Source organism: Tyto alba, unplaced genomic scaffold (genome assembly GCF_018691265.1).
Source record: "Tyto alba isolate M040663 unplaced genomic scaffold, T.alba_DEE_v4.0 Super-Scaffold_7, whole genome shotgun sequence".
Lineage (NCBI taxonomy): Eukaryota > Metazoa > Chordata > Aves > Strigiformes > Tytonidae > Tyto > Tyto alba.
The window spans coordinates 39,980,507-40,001,266 of record NW_024881328.1 but is presented as its reverse complement, the minus strand read 5'-3'; the positions used below and the strand labels follow the sequence as shown (position 1 = coordinate 40,001,266).

General features: G+C 41.4%; 1 protein-coding gene across 5 annotated transcripts in view; it reads right to left on the bottom strand.

Annotated features, from left to right (window-relative positions):
• SPAG16 (sperm associated antigen 16) overlaps positions 1 to 20,760 on the bottom strand; it is a 421,290-nt gene that overhangs the window by 2,205 nt on the left and 398,325 nt on the right. The window lies entirely within an intron of this gene.

The following is a 20,760-nucleotide window of genomic DNA, read 5'->3' as shown; positions in this document are numbered from 1 at the left end:
TCTTTTTATGTATCAGGATTTTCTCTCTGAGAGCAAAGACATCTCCAGCAGAGGAATAATTAATACTGACACTGACAAAGTCAGTCTGGCACCGAGGTCATAATTTGTGGGAAGATTATGAAAACCAGGCGATATTTTGTTATTTTTAGTCATTCAAGTAGCCAGTGGGAACATACAGCCCAACAGAAGGTAGTAGGGAGGAATCTGTCCCAATCCTAGTAAGGTGCAAGCCCCAGGGCCTGGGGTGTGCCGAGGGGAGGTAATGTTTAGCCAGGGCATACATTGTGACTCCATCCAAACCAATTCACAACCGTGCTCTCCGCTCTGCTCCTTGCCACCCCATGGCTTCAGCTGACAGCCCGGGAAGTAAACAACTGACATCTTCTCTATCAAAGGTAACGTATAGTCTAAAACATCTTACAAATGCATTGAGAATATTTAATCACAAGGTATGCTTAGTGTGATATTTGGGCAAGAAAGGGAACTAGAAAGTAGAGCTAACCATGATAAATATGCCCTATTTGCAAACCTTTATAACTACCGGGCTCCTTCATCTAGAACAAAGCCTGACACAGCAAAGATCTGTAGGATGGATTAGAGTGTCCAAAGCAGCAGATGTGAATATTTATTATAAACTCTCTTCCAGCAAGTCTTTGCTGACAGAAGCATTGCATATGGATTTTGCTTGCAGCCAGACTCTCCAGGCAATCGCTGGGATGACTTCTCTAGGAGCCAAACAAATGCCATTTTGCCTGGAGCCCTGACACCGCAACAGCTGGGCAGGGGGTTAATGGCACTTTCAGCTTCTCAAAACCAGTAACGAACCCACTTGTTACAAAGAGGACAGGAAGGAGAAAAGATCTGGACAACTGCAGTTCACTTCCAGAAAGTCAGGGCGGGACAGACTGGTAACTGAGACAATAGCAGACCCCAATGCTGTGTTTTTCTAAACTCTTTGCTAGATAAGTCATATGCCCAAAGCAAACCAATAGGACTCTCATCTGGTCAGTCCATGCCAATATTCCGACAGTATCGGGAAATGACAAAACCAATAGGAAAGTAGAGAGGGACAATAAAAAGCAAAACACAACTAGCTAGGAGGTGCAGCAGTAAACTGAGTGTGCCTTCATCGCTAGTACTTGCTGGGGAAAGGGTTTAGGTGCATGAGGCAGCCCTGGGGAAGAATGATGCACTTCATATGGACTTTTGTTACCTGAGTTATGATGTGTTACTATCATTGACTGTGAGTACAGCCACTTCCCCGCTTGGTAGCAGCAGGATGCACAGGCAAACGCCTGTGAGAGGGAACAAAAGGGGAGGGGAACGCACAAAATGAGAACATCTCATTTCCATCACCCTTTATGTCAACACTGATCTACACGCTCATAACAATTTGCTCATTATAATGTAAATTTACTCCCTCCTTCCTTCCAAAAGGAGACGTTTCGTTTTGGAAAGAGGGAACAAATTGTGTTTTATTGCTCTTTCAAAATGTTCTCCAATTAGGAAAGCAAACAAAATCTATTACATAATTGTCACGCAAAGCTCTGTTTTTACGAAGGATATGTACTCGTGCACTAACAAAGGCACTTTGATGCCACACTCAGAGGAAGATAAAAGCCTGGAGATAATTTTTTCTTCATAGCTGTGACCAAACTGTCAGGTGGGGCTGGTCTACGCAAACTTACTGAACTCAAGAGTTACACTGATTTGCATTGAAATGAACAGTTTCTGCTTAGAAGATGCAAAGTCTCAACAACTCCGACCTCTAGATCTCACAGCCCCTAGATCTCCAGCTCACCAGGCTTCCAAAGAACCCGCTCTGGACCTGCCGATGCGCCTCCCAGACGGGCAAACCAGGGAGCTAAAGTGAAGCTTTGCTCTGGCTGGCCCCGTGCCAGACCTGAGCTCATCCTTCCACCTCAAACTGGCGGACAGGAGTGATGACAAAGCACATCGCTATGACAAAAAGACCCTACAGTGGCAGCCTTTGTGCTAATTACAGCTGATTTGCTGTTGCCCATTGCTAGAACATAGGTACTAATTTTTCTGATGTACCCCTATTATGTCCTTAGAATAACATAAGCTCTGACCATCTGGTCACTTGCTTCAGAAAGGATGCAATGAGTTAGAAAAGGTAGAGAGAGAAAAGCACTAACGGCAATGAAAGGTGTAAACAGCTTCTGTGCAAGGAATCATTAAGAGGGATGACAACCTATCCCAGAAAAAACTATCTGTGCACTAAATGTACTTGGCTGGTCATGCTTTCTCCACATGCAAACCTCCAGCTTCAGTGAGCCCATGATATCGCTGCTGCTTCCCCCCCAGGGACCCGCAGGGAAATCCAGAGCTGAGCCAGACCCCCAAACCACCACCCAGGTGGTGTGGGTGAAACACAGAGCTTCCATCAAAATGCTAGTCTGAAGTCCCAGCAAACCTGGGAGCTGCGAGGCAGAAGCTGTCAGAAGCAGCACGGCATGGGACGTGGGGTTTCTGAACAGCAAACTTTCTTCTTGGACAAAACTGAATTTCTTCTGAGCGATCAGTGCATTTCAGCTCCCCTTTTTCACCAGCATTTGAGTAAGCCACCGCCATAGGTTTCCAGTCCCTGTGTCCTACAGAGAAAAAAACTCTGTTCATAATCTCATGCACACTACCTCGCCAGGCTGCTGCTTCCAGACTGGCAATGCTCTTGATTTTAGGCATTGATTAATTACAAATGCAGTGCTGTTGTCTGGGCTGGAAATACATTTGTACTTAACAAAACAATAAAAATCACTCACGCCCTTCTATTCCTGATACTAAAACCACATCCCTACGTTGTTTGGAGACCAGAACTGAACTCCAAAATCAATTAGTAACTCAAAAGATGCAATTACTTTTAAGACATGTATCCCACTTTGGAGAATGGGGTAATTAAAATGAATTAATCTTGTATGGAAATCTGGCCCTGTAGATTTTCCAAATGTATATAAAGTTACGGGCCTAAGAAAGGCTATAGCCATAAAGTGTCAAAAGCAAGAATTTGGCAAAAAAAGTCATTTTACTGTAGTCTCCACACCGACCTAAACGTGAGCTTAAAATCAAAGTTACTGCATTCAGTGAAGCTCAGTTATGTTACATATAAGTAAGCAACATGCTTTTTCTCATCTGCAAGGAACTTTGCATACTTATGCTGCTATGTAAATACTAAGAAAACCAAAGCCAATCATGTGAATACAATATGAAATCCATGTCCTAATTTGAACCGATGGATAAATTTGAAATAGTGCTGGTATGTTGAAGCAATCTGATTTCTTATTGTATTTCTTCAGAAGACAAAACTAGACAAGATTAATTTGCTGGGTTGACGGAACCAAATTACTTGGGGTAGAGGGAACAAAATCTGTACTTGTCAAAAGACAGTTTGACAATTTATATTCCGTAAGAGACTAACAGAAATCACAGCCATGATTACCGTCTTCTTTGTAAAATGAATTTTGAGTGAAACCTTGCCAAGACCACATTAAGTACTGCTTTACTGGCTTATGAGTTCAAACAGCTGGAAACAGTTACATCTTCGGACTGGGAAAGCCTAAAAAGCAGACCAGTTTACTCGTATTAGGCTCTGACAGTCAATAAATGATGTTGGCCAAAGCCTTAAGATTTCATCTTAAAACAAGTCACAACTGTAAAGGCTGTCAAGCAGCTCAAACAGTTGGAAACAGAGCCCTGTTCAGAGCCAACGCTCCAACAGACCTACCCTGCCCGGCGTCGTCCCTGCGCATCCCGCTCTCGTTGCAGACTGCCGCACACTGCTGGGCCCGAACAAACCGCCAGCAAGCCCCATCGGAGAGCCCCTTATAGACAGGTTGAAGCATGAAACTTTTCTTCAGGCAAATTAATTTACAAATTATGTAACATTCAATTATCGAATAGTCTGAAAATTCCTGTTTTAGCAGGCAAGTACTTAACATTTCTAGAGTAGTCTAGCAGCTTAAATGCTAATAAAGTAGCATTGTAACCAAAGTCACAAACTCCACAACTTACTGTAGCATATTAGGCTGAGCCATCCATACTGATAACTAGCACTGTTTGCTATCTCAGAGTAGTATTTTCTCCATAGACTCAGCCGCTAACATTAACTCTTTTGCTCAGATACAGAGCAGAACAAGGGCAGTGGAAGATCAAAACCCCTCCTCACTGTTGCAGCAGCTCTTACTCCCAGAGCGAATGGACTAGGTGAGGTGCTAGATTTGGACAACTGCTTCTAATAAAAGTGTGGCAGTTACTTTAGACTTTCTTGTAAATAATTCAGATGTTGTAACTTTCCCAATTTAAAAATACTTGCACTGCCTAACTGTAAGCAGAGCATTCATCTTCAAAGACACAAACCCAGTTATTTTTGTTTCATTGAAATTATAATCTTGCATGGATTTAAGAAATTCTGTTTATCATAACTGCATAGAGAAGCCAGAGAACAACGGCTGAGATGAAATAACATATCAAAGAAAGAAAAGCTTTGATCAATAGGGAAATGATTTTTATACACATCAGAACCAATTTAAAGAATTCTCTAGGATCAATTTGGATAGACAGAAATGCTTCTCAGCATTTATTACCTGTGGAGGGAATATTGATCCTATCCATTGATTTCTCGTATGCACGCAGAGCAGCATCTGGTTTTGTTGTGCGATTTTTTAAAGAAAGATGCCCCAAAGTGGAAAGCATCAAGAAATTACTTATATTTTAAGGACTTATGTTAATGGTTCCACCCATGTCATTACTCAGAGATTTTAAACTCTATTCAAGAATAGGCAAAATGTAATTTATCTTAATTTTGGCACATGATTATTAGTCAACAGAATATATTTTAAGAGAAGAGGTTTTTTTGAAACCTTATGTACCAAAGGCTACTAATTCCTTACATAACACTGTGTACCAAACATAATTTCTTTCCTGTTCCCTTTCTAAAAGGAATCTCTCTTCATGATAACATTATAACTCACACAGCCCTAGTGGATTACATTCCCTCTGAACTAAGATCTTTTCTCATTACTGGAGCCACAGCCATTTGCATCATCGTGACGATCACTCGACCTAGAGAGTCTCCTAGGAACGGGCCACCTTCTCAGGTTAGGTGTAGTACCCAGTCCCTGCCTTGAATAATCTGCAGTCTAAGTATAATTAAATAGCAACCAACCACAACAAGGAATACAGCAAGTAGCTCAGGGAGGACAAGGCTACAGATAATTATAAACTTAATTGGCCATGATCACACTGCCTTCCCATAGTTACGTGTTTTATGGGTGCCCTGGCAGCCAGGAGAGGACTTGGGTCTGCAGTCTTGTCTGTGCAGGGCACGATGCAGAGGTACCAGGTACCAGCCCCTATACAAAGCGAGCTCAGGTATGCAGGGTGAGTATGTCTCGAGCAGTATAGCTGGCCCATGGTTTTTTAGTTGGTATGAAATTAGTCGAAACTTTCATTTTGAGGAACCTTTCTGAGGGAGGTGGAATGGCAGATGGAGAGGTTGCCAAACACTACAAAGATTCTTCATGAAAATGTTAGTGTGCTTGCCTAAATCAGAGTAAATAAAACGCTTACAGATGCTGCAAACTATTATTTCAGTGGCTGTAGATAAAATTCTTCATTACTATCACACCAAGAAGAATGTTATTTACCAGGCAACTGATTTCACCATACGATAGATGTTGTACATTTTTTTTGTTCTATAAACAGCTTTCAACAAATACAGCAATTATTTCTTGTCTTCCCAATGTACACTATGTTTTGCTTAGGAATGCAGTTTTTTGACATTGTTATAAGTCCTCCATTCTCAAATGCGAATAAAACCTCCTAAATACTCTTCTCTTGGAAATAATGGCAACCCCCCCTCCTCCCTTGGCCTTCCCACTGTGTTTATTTAGATCCTTCATGGGAGAGGGCATAGAAGAATAATCTTGAGCAGGTTGTAATTCACTTGCAGCAATTTACGAAATATTCTCAGTAATGGAGACCAAAAGGCAAGCTGGGAAAGAGAGAAGAGGTCCAACGATCTGCTGATACAGGTTTTTAATATATTGGTAACAAAATAAAATCATTTTGTCATTCTCTAATGTAATGAGTTTTTTTCTTCCTTTCTCAGAAGTATTTAAATAGACAGAGATTTGGCAAAGTATATTAGGGAAAATTAGCTCATCTCAGTATGCACTTAAACTCGTGATTCACCTTATGCATGTGAAGTCATTCAATTCAGTGTAATCATGTGCTTAAATGATGGCAGGATCAGGGCATCACAAACAGATTCATTATTGCAATAATGAGTTACAGCACAAGGTCTTATAATGAACAAATTCTCTTTTATTTGGCTTTTAGTAGTACACTAATAGACCTTTTAAAGAGAAAGGCAGTTTTATAGACTGAGTAGGGGCATGTAACACAGTTTCCTAGACCCAAGTATTAGAAGAAGATAAGAACGGAAAAGGAAGTGTGGAGAAGTTTGTCAGACAAATTATTCAACAGACATTTACAAATGTGGAAAGTGATTCCCCTGGAACACAGAAAAACTCAAATTACCCAGGCAGTGTGTTAACAGAAATTCAGTTATTGTCTTTAAAAATCTGTGTATAGAGATTTATCCGTGATGCGAAGTGAGTGTGCAGCAGGATGTGGCCTTATGCATTTCCCTCAAAGAGTAAGGGTGTGGAGTAATGTTTGGCCAACAGAAAAAGAGGACTTCTCTTAAATTCTTACTGTGTGGAAAATGTGACCTAGAGGAAGGGACATTATTTCCAGAGCTTAAACAGATCTCAGAACTCAACAAATCCTTTTTCAATCAAAAAATCACTAGAAAGTTACTCAGAGCAAAGAAAGCATTTATCTGGTAGAAGAAGATCCCTTATATAAAAGAACTTAAAGCCTTTTTATAAGGATTTCTAGACCCAGATCATTACTATAAAGCTAGTTTTCAGCTGGACTTGAGCTTGTTTATATTAGATTTTAGTTGGCCTTCTGGTAGCATTTTGGATTTTCAGAATAGTTTCAAAACACACCAGAAAGTACTAAAGCAGAAACGTTTGGAGCAGAGTCTTCAAGATGTCAAAACCTTTCAGGATGTGCTAATGAGGCATGCTTGAATATATTCAGAATATATTAAAAAATAATAGATTGAGAATAAAACGACAACAATCTCCATCTTCTGTCCAGGAGTGGAGGTTTTTTCATGAAAATTTATACCAAAGAAGAATATTTTTGTGCATATAATAGGAACACATTTGTCTAGCTTTCAGTGTTACCTAGAGTATCTGTATGTGGGCACACACATAGATCTGTTTCCAAGTGAATCTACCTTGAGGAAAAAAGTACAGATGAGGGACAAGGCAGATGGCATTCTGGCAAAAATCCTTGGAATGCTACTGGGTGTGGGATCTCAGTCCCACTGAGCTCTGCTGAAATCAAAAACCCCAACAGGCAGTGCTTGGTTTTTACATCGCCATGAAGGGGGGAATGTGTTCAGTGACACTGCACCAAGGGGGAGCTGCCTGGAGCCTCAGCAGAGCAGTAACCTCCTCAACACTTGTTGGCTGAGAAACTTCAGAGAAGGTGACATCAATAATGTTGTTGCTGTGGTTGGGCGTGTGCTGACCAGGGCAACAACACGATAAAGACGTCGAATTTTAAAATGCTGCATGAGAAGAAAGCAATGGAGGAAAAGAGTAAAGATCACTATCACCTGATGATCTTCAAAAAGGAATAAATCACCATAAAATTATCCGCAGAAGTTGCCAAGCTGAAGCTCTGCTTACAAAGAAACTTTCTAAAGGACTTTTTATGTGATGGCAAATGCTCCAGAGCATGGTTAAGGTTCATACTAAAATATTACTCTGAAGAACAAGGTCTTCTCTTCTGCTAAACTTATATATTGGAAGCAGCATATCAAGTACTGTACTACTCGTAATATTATCTCCATAATACATTAGTTGGTTTCTTGGTGTTTTAAGAGTCTGAGAGGAAAAAATGTCACACTTCTGTCAAATAAAAATTTCTATTAAGAAAAATAAAACTTACTGATGGGATAACTTAAAAAATTAAGTCACAGCAAAACTGCTGTCACCAAAAATTGAAATTTATTCTTTTTTCTGCTACAAGTGAGGTCCCCGAATATGAATTTGGGTAAAAAACCATGCTTTCCTCTGACCTTCCTACTTGACTGTAGCTGTATGTATTTTAGGCATCAGTATGTCTCATTTTTAAGAACTCAGTGAAGTTGAGCAATGTAAAAAGACAAAAAAATTTCCAGCTATGCAGGAACATAGCTCTGACTAATGGAAACACCATTTTAAAAGCATTCAGAGAATAGAAGATAACCTTTTATTAATATTCTATTCTTTCTCTTTTCCCCACTCTCTATTTTCAGGTGCCTGCAGTCATTCAGTTAAAGCCTCTTTGATCCTCCTTCCTTTCTCAAACAATAAGATGGATATGCTTGTGTTACAGAAGATGAGACCAGGATGTGAACAGTGATTTATTTTTCCCTTGGACAGCATATGCATCATCCTTTCCATTAACTCTAAAGGAATGACCAGATGCGTAATCGTTTTTTGACACAGAGTGGGATTCATCTCATCTAACCTTGCCATCCTGAGACGAGTAGCTAGTTCATCTAGGCTCCTTCTGCAACTACCAGTAAGAAAAACTTCCTTTTCAAAGGAACTCACCCTGCCTCTTTTAGCCAGCTATCGTCGCAGGTGAGCGCCTCTGCACTGACTACAGAGGGACTCCACACAGCTCATTTTCAGGCAGCCGAGGCAGGCTGAGATTAAATCCCACTCAAAACTTCCAAACAGGCACCTCAAAGACATTTTCAAAAGAAATTCCCTGATTTGAACTGCTGGCAGACTTCTGTATACCAGAGCTGCTGAAAATGTAACTAGGCACCTGTATGCATCTCCAGGCATACAGACTTAAATCCCATTGAAAGTCAGACTTACATAGGCAATGACCTCTATTAAACCCAAGTCTTAATCATTTGGTGCAACTCTCATGCTGTGGCAACAATCCATAATTTAAGTAGCATTTGGTAACAAAGCAGATCCCGTGCATTGTCGACATCTTGTAACCCTATTAACTCTCACATAATGGACTTGTCTTTGCTATATTTCTAAGCTTATTGAAACGGACTGTAATTAGCACTTCTTTTTTTTATACAAATCACTTGACCCCAAGAGCCCGCCCTTACACCACTGCTAATAACCAGTGCAGGTGATCGAAGTCTGAGATGAAGATGGACTCAGACAGAAGGGTTTGCCCATGCAAACCTGGAAGCCAAACTTCAGTTTACTTCTAGAGTTCAAGCAGGAGTAATGAAAACTACTTCAGAGAAAAAAGCACTTTTGAGGTAAAATAATATTTATCTTGCTTTACCTCATAATGTTCTGCCTAAATGTTTTATCTCTGAACATGCTCCTTAAAAAGAAGTTTGGTGTCCTTATGAGCACAGATCAGAGCAGAAGCTCTGGGTAAACACTGTTGATTCCTAATGCTTTTTGCACTCATCAGTCTTTTCTAGCAAATAAGATCAGGGAACACATCTGTTTCGTCCTTAAAGCTAGTTTTGTTGTAATCATTATTATTTCAAGTTTAGAAGATGATCTAATGTATGTGGATTCTGTTTTTTGTCAGGCAAGATCCTTCCCTACACAATGCTCCCTGGAGAGGAGGGCTCATGCAGAGCTGGTTAAAGCACTGCTCAGACAGCTGGGAAAGCAGAGCCTGGCTTGTGCTGTGTGTGCCTCCAGCTTAGCCTGAGGTTATCCTCTTGACTTTTCCATGCCCAGTCTATCATAGCTGTCTGTGCATTTTCTATGGTGCCTGAAAAGAGATGAGTGGAATAAAACGTGCTCTGCAGGTCCCCACTCTCCATTCACTCCAGAGGTAGCCCCATGACTAGCTTGAACAAATTACCTCATTTTTTAGGCAGCCAAATAGATGGGTTCAATGCCATCCTTAATCTTCTCAAACTTCAGCTCCCTCAACTCTTAAGTTAGTTTCTTTTGTCTGCTTATAAACTTCAGGATAAAAAAAAATGGTGCTTTTTAATTCTAATCAATGCAGACTTCAGATGTTGCCTACACTATCATGATAATTTAAGTGAAACAGAGTGTTACCTAATGACTTGTATCTTTCTTTCACATTACAACTAAATAGTATTTTACCATGGTAGTAAAAACAGACAGACATACCGGAAGACTCTGAAAACAAAACAGAAAAACAGAAGTAGAAAAATGGGCTTAATAAAATCTTCTTCAAGTAAAAGCTCAAACAAAGAGTCTACTTTTACCATAAGCATGTTATTGTCAACAGCGGCATCTCTATTAGGCTTGTTCCCTTACCTAAACATTCCTATTACTGTCATTTCTCAGGGTTGTCATATTCACTGCCTTGACAGCACAAACACTATGCTGTAAAATCTGTCAGAGAGGCCAGTTGATTTCCTACATCTTCTGACACTTGCAGGTCTTTAATATCAGGCTGTCAGAACACCTAAGAGAAAGGCGGGTGCTTCCCTGCTCAGTGCCGTTACTGTGACTACCATCACACATACTTTAATCATTAGCCTTATACTACTATGAAATCCTGACTTTTATGCCCTTGGAGTCCCATGCTAGAAAATGCTGCTGGCATAAATCTATCATAGAGGTTAGCTGGCTCACTTACCCATGGAGTTATATTTGTCAAATAGAAGCCTTTACATTTTACGAAGCTTATGTAGTTTTTTCTTAAACTTTCTTCTGTGTTTTTTGTTTGTTTGGGGTTTTTTTGAGAGGGGAGCTGTGGGTGTCACGATTATTCAGTGATAAGCATAGATAAAACTCAGCTGCTTAAAATAAACCTCTCTACACCTGAACCATTTTGTCTTTTGGTGTACTAACGTAGCAGATGAGCTCGGTGGGCAGTTTTCTGTAATGCAAAACTCCTTTGATTCAATATTGAAATGAAACTGAGAGAAGAGCAAGAGTAAATTAGACTAGAGCAGTCAATGGCCTTTGATTATGGCACTCACTTCACAGGGAGAAGGGTATCTGTATTCCTGCTCCTACTCTGCTCCTGTCCCCCAGTGACGCTGAACGAACTATTTCCTGAGATAATAATTATCCTGGGATAGGCCTTTTTGAATGACTCCTGTTTTAGCATTCCACTTTGTATCCAAAAAAAATTTAAAAGCTTGGTAAAAAATATTTTACAGCCCCCAGATCAGGGTGATGCCCCGAGATGTAGCAGTCTCTGCTACTACTAACAGTCAAATTAATCACACAGGGTGGCATGGCTCCACAGAAGCCACATGGTCGATGGATTTAGGAAATCCCATTGCAAGAATTAAGAGTGTGATCAGCCAAGCACATACTTCCAGGTGGTATGAGTCAGGTAAGCCTCCAGAAACCATAGGTGAATTTTTATGTAGCTTTAAGTGACTGTATTGGTGATGCTCTGAGTTTCTGTTCACAGGGAAGGGAACAAAAATGTAGGTCTTTAGTACTTTAATTGCCAAAGAACATTTGCTGCAGGAACACAATAACTTTTATAGGCACAAATCCATGCACACCCTGAAAAAGCATTAGTGGAGAATCAACAGACTTGTGGTTGAGGCGGAGGTAGGACAAGTTTGGAGATCAGTTCCAATAACTGTCGTACACCCTGACAGTACAAGTCACTTAATTTCCCTGTGCCTCAGCTCCCTATGCGCAACAGAAAGCAGTAACACTACTTTGTTCAGCTTAACTCTTCAGACCAACTGGGGCAGGAACTCTTAGAGCTTGCCCAGTGGAGACTCTAGGCATTATTAAAAAAATCATAAATAATAACAGAAGTGTTTACTGCTGTAAGTCAACAGCAGATCACCTGGCTGCATGTGCACACAAGGCATCAGCTGAACCATGGGAGATAACACACAGTGTCACTTCCTTGGGCCGCTCTGTTCCTACCAGCTGCCAAATCACTCTCACCTCTCATCGAGTAATGGCTAAATACTGTAAGGAAATGCAGTCTGGCTGCTATTGCTTGCAGTAATGAATGCTGCTGTCAAGCATAACAAATGTCGTATGTCATAACAGCATTTATGACACTAATACTGAATCACTGGATAGCATCCAATAAAAATCTATGGTGAAGTAATGGGACGTAGCTAGAGAGTATTGAAAATGTATCCTGAGTTAATATAGTTCTTATAGTTTCAGGTATACACAAAATATCTTGTAATAATACAGCTAAGTGATAGTTAAAAACCAAAAAGTCTCACTGTAGGCTACATCAGACGTTTTGCAGATTTATGGTACTTAGAATGCAGCTCCTTGCAGTGATCCCTGCCAAGGACTTAAGCGGGGTTAACACTTTTGACTGTTTTGTGGCATCTCCTATGCTTTAAGTGTCTGAAAGATATGAATTGTTTTTCACTAGTTGTCCTGGACTGACTGGTACATTACTGCTTTTATTAACAGCTAAAAAAATATTTTTAATTCTTTATGGATTATTCATCCCTTGCCTGAGAAGCCAGCACAGGTCAAGTCTGAATGAGTTTGTCTCAGACCCTGCAAACTGACTGCTCTTTCAAGCCTAAGTCCATGACGTGTAACAGTTTCCAAAATAAAATCGTCCTACTAGACCCAAGAAGTCTCTCGTATATCAGGTTAAGATATAAAATGTGCCTTGAACTGTGTTTCTTTTCCTTGAACTTGCCATTTGTAATACTACTGATTGCTTGGAGATGTTGCTCTTTTCTGTGCTCACAGAGACAGTTACACACTAAAATTATGAGGTAGGGCTTTGTAAGCCCAATCCATCCCTCTCCTAAGACTGCATAAGCATAGGTAGCTTAAATTCTTTTAATTTAAATTCAGGTTTCCAAAGCAACACTGTCAAACACCTTCAACAATCTTCTACAACAGGGTTACAGCACTGGTGGATAAGGGAAGAGCAACTGATGTCATCTACCTGGACTTGTGCAAAGCATTTGACAGTGTCCCACATGACATCCTTGTCTCTAAATTGGAGAGACATGGATTTGACAGATGGACCACTCGGTGGATAAGGAATTGGCTGATGGTCGCACTCAAAGAGTTGTGGTCAACGGCTCCATGTCCAAGAGGAGAGCAGTGACGAGGGGCGTTCCTCAGGGGTCGGTGTTGGGCCCGGCGCTGCTCAACATCTTTGTCGGTGACACGGACAGTGGGATCGAGGGCACCCTCAGCAAGTTCACCGACGGCACCCAGCTGTGTGGTGGGGGACAGGCGGGAGGGCAGGGATGGCATCCCGAGGGACCTGGGCAGGCTGGAGAGGGGGGCCCGGGCAAACCTCATGGAGTTCAACAAGGCCAAGGGCAAGGTCCTGCCCGTGGGCCGGGGCAATCCCCAGCACAAACCCAGGCTGGGCCCTCGAGGAGTGGCTGGAGAGCAGCCCCAAGGAGAGGGACTGGGGGGGTTGGTGGGGGGAAAACTGCCCATGAGGCAGCACCGTGCGCTGGCAGCCCAGAACCCACCCGTGCCCTGGGCTGCAGCCAGAGCAGGGGGGGCAGCAGGGCCGGGGGGGGATTCTCCCCCTCTGCTCTGCTCTGGGGAGACCCCCCTGCAGTGCTGGGGCCAGCTCGGGGGCCCCCAACAGCAGAAGGACCCGGAGCTGCTCGAGCGGGGCCAGAGGAGGCCACGGAGATGCTGGGGGGGCTGGAGCAGCTCCCCTGGGAGGCCGGGCTGAGAGAGTTGGGGGGGTTCAGCCTGGAGAAGAGAAGGGTCTGGGGAGACCTTCGAGCGGCCTCCCAGGGCTTAAAGGGGGGACAGGAGAGGTGGGGGGGGACTCTGGATCAGGAGCGTAGAGATAGGATGAAGGGTAATAGTTTTAAACTGAAAGAGGACGGATTTAGATGAGATCTAAGGCAGAAATTCTTCCCTGTGCGGGGGGTGAGGCGCTGGCCCAGGGTGCCCAGAGCAGCTGTGGCTGCCCCCTCCCTGGAAGGGTTCAAGGCCAGGTTGGATGGGGCTTGGAGGAACCTGGGCTGGGGGAAGGGGGCCCTGCCCGGGGCAGGGGGGGTGGGACTGGATGATCTTGAAGGTACCTATCAACTCAAACCATTCTGTGATTCTATGATTCTCCTCTGGTAAACAAGAATGATTTTGGGGCAGAATCTCAGGAACTTATTTTCTGTACAAGGAAGCTGTGAGTTAGGTTGTGTTCCTCCATACTGGGAGAACTTTTGCTTGAAATATGTGCCCTGGTTCGGGCTGGAATAGAGTTCCTGTTCATTTTGGCAGCGGGAGGAGTGCTGCAGCACCCTGAGACCCCAGGGGCTCCCCAGGTCCCAGTGCCCTCACCTGTGTGCGGGGGCGAGGGGAGCACAGCTGGAGGGCTGGGCCCCGATTGGCTGATATTCCATGTCATGTGACATTGTGCTCACCATATAAAGGCAGGAGAGGGCTGGGAGGAGCTCTCACTTCTGGGAGTGTGGCTGCTGTGACTTTGTGTTTGGGATCGTCAGCTGGGAGCAGGTGGGTGTTGGTCGGCGGGTGGTGAGCAGCTGTATTGTACATTACCTGCTGATACTGCCATCAGTGTATTATTCTGTTACTGTTATTAAACTGTTTTTGTCTCAACCCGCGAGTCTCCCTTTGCCCCTCCGATTCCCTCCCCGTTCCCAAGTGGGGGGAGGGTGGGTGAGCGACTGTGTGGCATTTAGCTGCTGAGTAGGCTCAAACCACAACAATATGCCATTGTACTCCTGTGATTCCATTCCCAGGGATGCAGATCTCTTTCATCTGGATTCTCCAGATGAAGGGATGATTCCATAATACAGGTAAGTTTGTTATTAACTTTTATATTTTGCGATTAAATTAATCTGACATTTCCATTAGATGATACTTTTGTGTCTATTCTTTCTTTCCACTGTGAGTCTTCAGATCTACTGCCTTTGAGTTAAAGCTGCAAATTCATGTAGCTTTGTTAAATTACATCTGTTTTAAAAGAGGGTTCATATGTGGTTCTAGATTTTCTCAAAAGCTTGAGATGTTCAGTATTGAGATTTTGGTTGCAGCAGCTACTAGGAAAAAACAGGCTCAACTACTGGGGAAAAAAACAGGTTCTACTTTCAGGTCCAAACTCTGAGTCCCATATGTATCCAATCCAAAGGTTTGATTCAGATTCAGCTCCTGTTTTCCTTATGCGGTACTAATACATTTGCCAGGGAGTTGGTTGGGTTTCACAAGAGCTTTAGCAACATAACCAAAGCAACCAGGCCAGGCTGCATAAATGGAATTTCAGCAAGTACTTTGAACAGAACCTCTTCCCAAATTTGTTTTTCTGTAATTGAAAAATGTCTTTCAAATGTAACCACTCAGCATAGCTCTGAACTGTATCCAGAATGGTCATAAACTGCTGCTCACAGGCTAAGGGCCAAGATTTTAACTTCAGATATAAATGCAGTAGCAGATGCCAATACTGCTAACACTGAAGTCTGGCCTGATAAGCTTGATTTTAAAGGATTTGCTTCTTTGCTCTCATTTCTGCTTGCAAAATCAAGGAGTGTGGTTAAAGCAGAACTCAGATGAAATATTTTTGGGGGAAACTCACCATGACAACTCTATCCAACACAGGCTTCTGGTCTGCTTTAATCTTACCATAATCCAAATAGTTTGTAATGGAGCCTTCTCCAGACTCCCTTATTCTTCAGGAGCAATAAGCAGGTCAAGAACCTCAGCATTAGCTTTAATTCCTTCCATCAAAACATCCCAGCTATATACAATTTCACCACTTCTTCCATGACATCTCCAGTGAATCACCTTTAGCTCCTTCTCACAATGTCCTCCCTAATACTTACCACTCTGTCATTCTGCCTTCCCCATAGCAAAACACTGCTACTGAGATCATCGTTAACGATTCTCACCATACCACTCTCGACAGCCTCCACTCCTCAACTACACCAATTCAAACTTCTTTCTCCAAAGACATCTCATTCATTTAGGTTTTTTTCAACTCCTTCCACTCCACCTGTTTAGCTTGCAATGTCTCATTTACCTAATTCATTCAGAAGTCTTTATGCCTAGGAGTTCCACGACTCAAATAACTTATCGACACTTTCTTCAAAACCACAGAAGACTTGAATAAGATCAATTGAAGCCAGTGATGTCAAATTTCCTCAATCAGAAAGCTGTTCAGCAGAGTTCCTTCTGCTTCAGTAAAGGCACCTGTTCTTTAATGTTCTTCATGCTTTTAGTAATGGCTGTTGAAAAAACAGCCTTCCACAGGACTTACTGCAAGTTCTGAAGTCTGAACAGGGGCAGACACTATAGACGGTTTAACAGGTAGAAACATGTCAGCAATAAATCAAGAAGGCAGGCGGGAAAAATTGACTCTTATATTGTATCAACCTGCTTATTCTTGTTTTACCCCAAAGTGAAGAACGCATCTCTATAGGCAGCAGCCCTAACACCTCTTTTACTTTCACTGCATCCTAATTACCAGTGTACAGCTTAGGTTTTCAGAATGACTTAGGTCACCAAAGTTTCAGCTTCTGCTGAAAGTTATTTTGATTTGGCATCCAACCCTCAATTATATTTCTGGTTAATACCCATGGTGCACTAAGAACTGCCCCAATTGAATTGCACAAGTGATGCTTTCTTTGAAGGATGGACCACTGTCCTGGCCATAGACTACGAACAAAGTAAGGACTACAGTGCTCTGCAGCTACTGATCATTTAGCAAAGGAACAGAAGTTTCAAAAAGGGATCCAGCCTAAGGAAAAATCTAGTTTCTGTATTTACTGTAGCTGTTCCTGAGCTAGTATGTCTGGGATAATAAGGATGAGAATTCCAGCAGACAGGTGATAATGACTAGAAATAATTCGATCTTATCTGTTTCTCTATCCCTATTGGTGAAATATTTTGTTCCTCACAATTTTGTTTTTGCACCACAGTAAATCATGGGTAAATTACTGATTAAATCTGAGGTCCTAAAGACATCAAGTAATTGTAATAACTAATATTAGAAAATCATTTAACTCTTAAAATCTACTGATTAACATGTAATTCATATGATTCTTTTTGTTGTTATAAATACAGTTTAATTTAAAGATAATCTTCTAATCCACTGTATTAAAAAGCAATTATGGCAAGAGTGCATTAACTAAGAATCAGCTGCACATCCCAGAGACATAACAGATCCAGGACTTTATTAGAACACATTCACGTGGTGGTGACTGAACAACTGGGGAGGGCATCGGTTAATCTACTTAATTATTTAATGCAATGGGATTTAATTTGCTAATGAAATTCACAAAGTTGTTGCATACTGAAAACATGCTGGCTTACCAACACCAACCACAGCGGCTCACCACCACACAGACACTCTTCCCCTCATTTGCAGACATGGTATTGTGGTGCTGAATTGGTGATATGCAGCAGCAATACTGGGAAAGGCTTCCCAGAAGCCCTTTTAGTGGAACTATGAAACTGAGATGCAGGAAGAAGAAACAGCATCCGTGATCAAGCCATCCTGTGCACAAAACCAACAAAGCTTCTGCGGGTGTCTCCTGGCCTGAGATACACTGATACTTTTAAGGAAATCTGGAATCATTAAGTCTAAATTTTTCGACAGAAGTGTAGAATCCTCTCTAAATTAAAGAAATAAGGAAAAAAGACAAACCGACACAGGAAGAACTCCCTTGTTTTGGATGCTAAAGAGAGATTCTGCTTAAAAATTAAAATCACATTTTCCCTTCGTACTTGAATACCCATAATTCAAATACTTAAGTCAGCAAAAACTGCTGAGTATTGGATCTGAATGAACAGAAGAAGTCAATGGCAAATTCAAGATTAGAACTTGCATCTGTTTCTTAGAACATTAAGTCATGTCAGAAAAACTCCTTTTGAAATTCTCTTAGTACTACACAGATCAGTTCTCACCACACTGGCTGCTTCAATGGGATACATGGAGTCAGACTTTAATTCCTCTGAAAGGCACAGGCATATTACAAATGGTTAGCATCCTCCATTGCCTGTGTATGCAATTCGTATACTCATTTGTCTTCTGCACAACTGTATTTCAACCTTATTTTCATTAGTAACTTGTACTGTGTTTGGATTAATTATTAAATGAAAAAGAGTATCATTATATATGGCAAAGATGAAAAGCTTTCAAATGAAGACTTGTAATTCCCTCATTGAGGGTATTATACTCTCTGCCTCTCAGAGTATATTATAAATCCACACATGCTCAAGTGCTGAAGTTCTTCGCCTGCATCCCAGTTAAGTAAAACAATGTCCCCTTTTTGGTATCTTCAAGCTGCAAGCTTTAGGTGGTCTGAAAACAGAATGTGGCCCCAGTACTTTTATATTCTTTATTGATATTAGCTGTATCTCACTAATCTGCCCTACGGAAAGAGAGATGTATCCTTGTTTCAAAGTCAGATTTATCTGAAGAGTTGCATTTTCATTGTTTAAAAGCCTGGCCTAAGTCTGAAGTATGACAATAACTAAAAGAAATCAAGTCTGAGCAGAGATTTGTTGATGTATACCAATGATTGTTTCTTAAACTTCAGCCAACTATGATTTTAGAGTTAAGGCAAGCATAGAAACCAGAACCATTTCAAATCAACCGGATTTCATCTGGGCTGGTAAATTATTTTTAAGTGTGTAGTATCAATTAAGAAGAATAAACTGCCCAAATTGTTTTTGGCAGAAGAGGAAAGTTCTGTTTGGAGGACACAGGCATAAAAGATAAAGAAGTGTATCAAATTAAGCAAGAGGTCACTCATGAAAGAACAAAATACAGGCAATGTTAAAAAAAAACAAATTATGGTTAGGTGAGTTAAATCTACATAGGAGCTAGGCTCTGAAGAGCAAAAACAGTGGCAGGGATGCAACAGGAGAAATCCCATACTGGAAGAAATCTGAAGTTAATTTTTTCTCAATAAATGCCCCACAACATTGTGGCTATGAACACTGCTGACACTAAAGGGTGTAAAAAAAAAAATTAAGCAAATTAGCAATGAAAGAGTAGTTCAAAATTAGCATTTTTCTGTGGGTTAAAATGAGACAGGATGTTAACTGGAGGTAGCCGTGAGACACAGAGTACTGTAGAGGGGTGTGCAGCTAACAGGGGTTACCTTCTAATCACCGCTGCTGGTTGGATGTAGGAGAAAGGCAACGTGAGGTAAAAATATGCAATAAGGCATCTATGTACAAGTGTGTTTGAGATGGCTGGTTCTGCCAGAATTCAAAGCCATCACCTGGTTAATACAGAGGTCTGGGGAGCATATGACTTGGCTCAGGGAGCAAGGATGAACTAGGGAGAGCTGTATTTGTAGCTGGAGTATGTCATGGAGAAAGGAATGACAGTCACCTGGGATCACCCACAGGGGACAGTGGGGTGGACTGGGCTTCCTCCAGAGACAATGGATAATTCCCAATGCATTAGATTTCTAGAGTGGAGTGAGAAACTGCATTTTTGCTGATTGATACTAGTCATTAGAAAAGTAGCTGAGCAGAATCAGGAAAGTTAGGAAAAACAGCTTCCCAAGGAAGCACAATGATATCCTGAGATGAACCGTGAATCGGTTTGCCTGTATGTTCTTGCCGTCACTTCACGATTCAGCATTCCCATTTCCCTCCCACCTATTCTGTGATTTCGAGAAAAAACAAAACTAAGACAATGTTGTGAATACACCTGATTTGCTTAAAAAATGAAGGCTTTCTCATCCTGTTTGTATGTGGCTGAACTTTATGAGCTGCATTTATATTGCCTAGTTTGCACAGTCTGGGGCCAATCTGGATGTTTTTAAGTAAGAGTTATTCATTTAGCAGGAACAGGTAATTCACTGACTATCTGAATTGTTTAGGCAAATTCCCTGCACTGTCAAAGCTTTTGCTTCTTATGTGCTTATGCAGCTTATCTATTACTCTTTGAAATGCATGCCTAGAATCTTTTACTGCATTTTCTCAGCTAGAAACCTACATCTAGATTCAAAAATTATGACATCAGAGGCAAAATACCAGCAACACCAAGTCCTGAAAGTCATCTCTCTCTTTTCCCACTACTATTAAGCTCCAGGTTTCTGAACTTACGGACCTGATGGAGAATAAATACATGTTTTGTATTTGATTTATTTCTATGTTATTAAATCTTGTTTGTGCTTCACCGAGATACATGTAACAATGTGAACTTATTTCACGCCACAATGGATCATGTCATCTAAAGTCATTATTCCCATTGGAAATACTGCAGTTGCTTGCAGGCTTGGAAGCACATGATATTCCCAACTCAAGATCCTGTGATGGGAATGAAATTCATAGTAAGTTGGTAATTACATCTGGTCCTATACTGTGAAGATACAGGTACTCAGAGACAAGCACGTCAATACTCTGTGTTTATACTTTTGCAAGATAGGAGAAATTCAATTTTATTCAGCTATCTCCCAGTGACTTTCTGCAACTATGTAACAGCAGAACTTTTTTCACTTTTTATTTTAAAGATAAATTGCTTGGTGCACTATCAAGGATACTTAGAATTTAAGAATAGAACCTATTAGTCTGTCACTCTTTCAGAGACACAGACCTTGAAGAGTCTGAACAAGTAGTCTTTATGTGACAGCATAATAAGGATGTCAGGCCCCCTCCCCCAATCTTCTTGAACGACATTTTCCCCAGCAGGGAAAATTAATACATTTCAAATTTATAACGTGCCAGAAAACATACATCAGCCATCAGAATGATTTTCTAAGATGAAGCAGTATGGAAACCACAT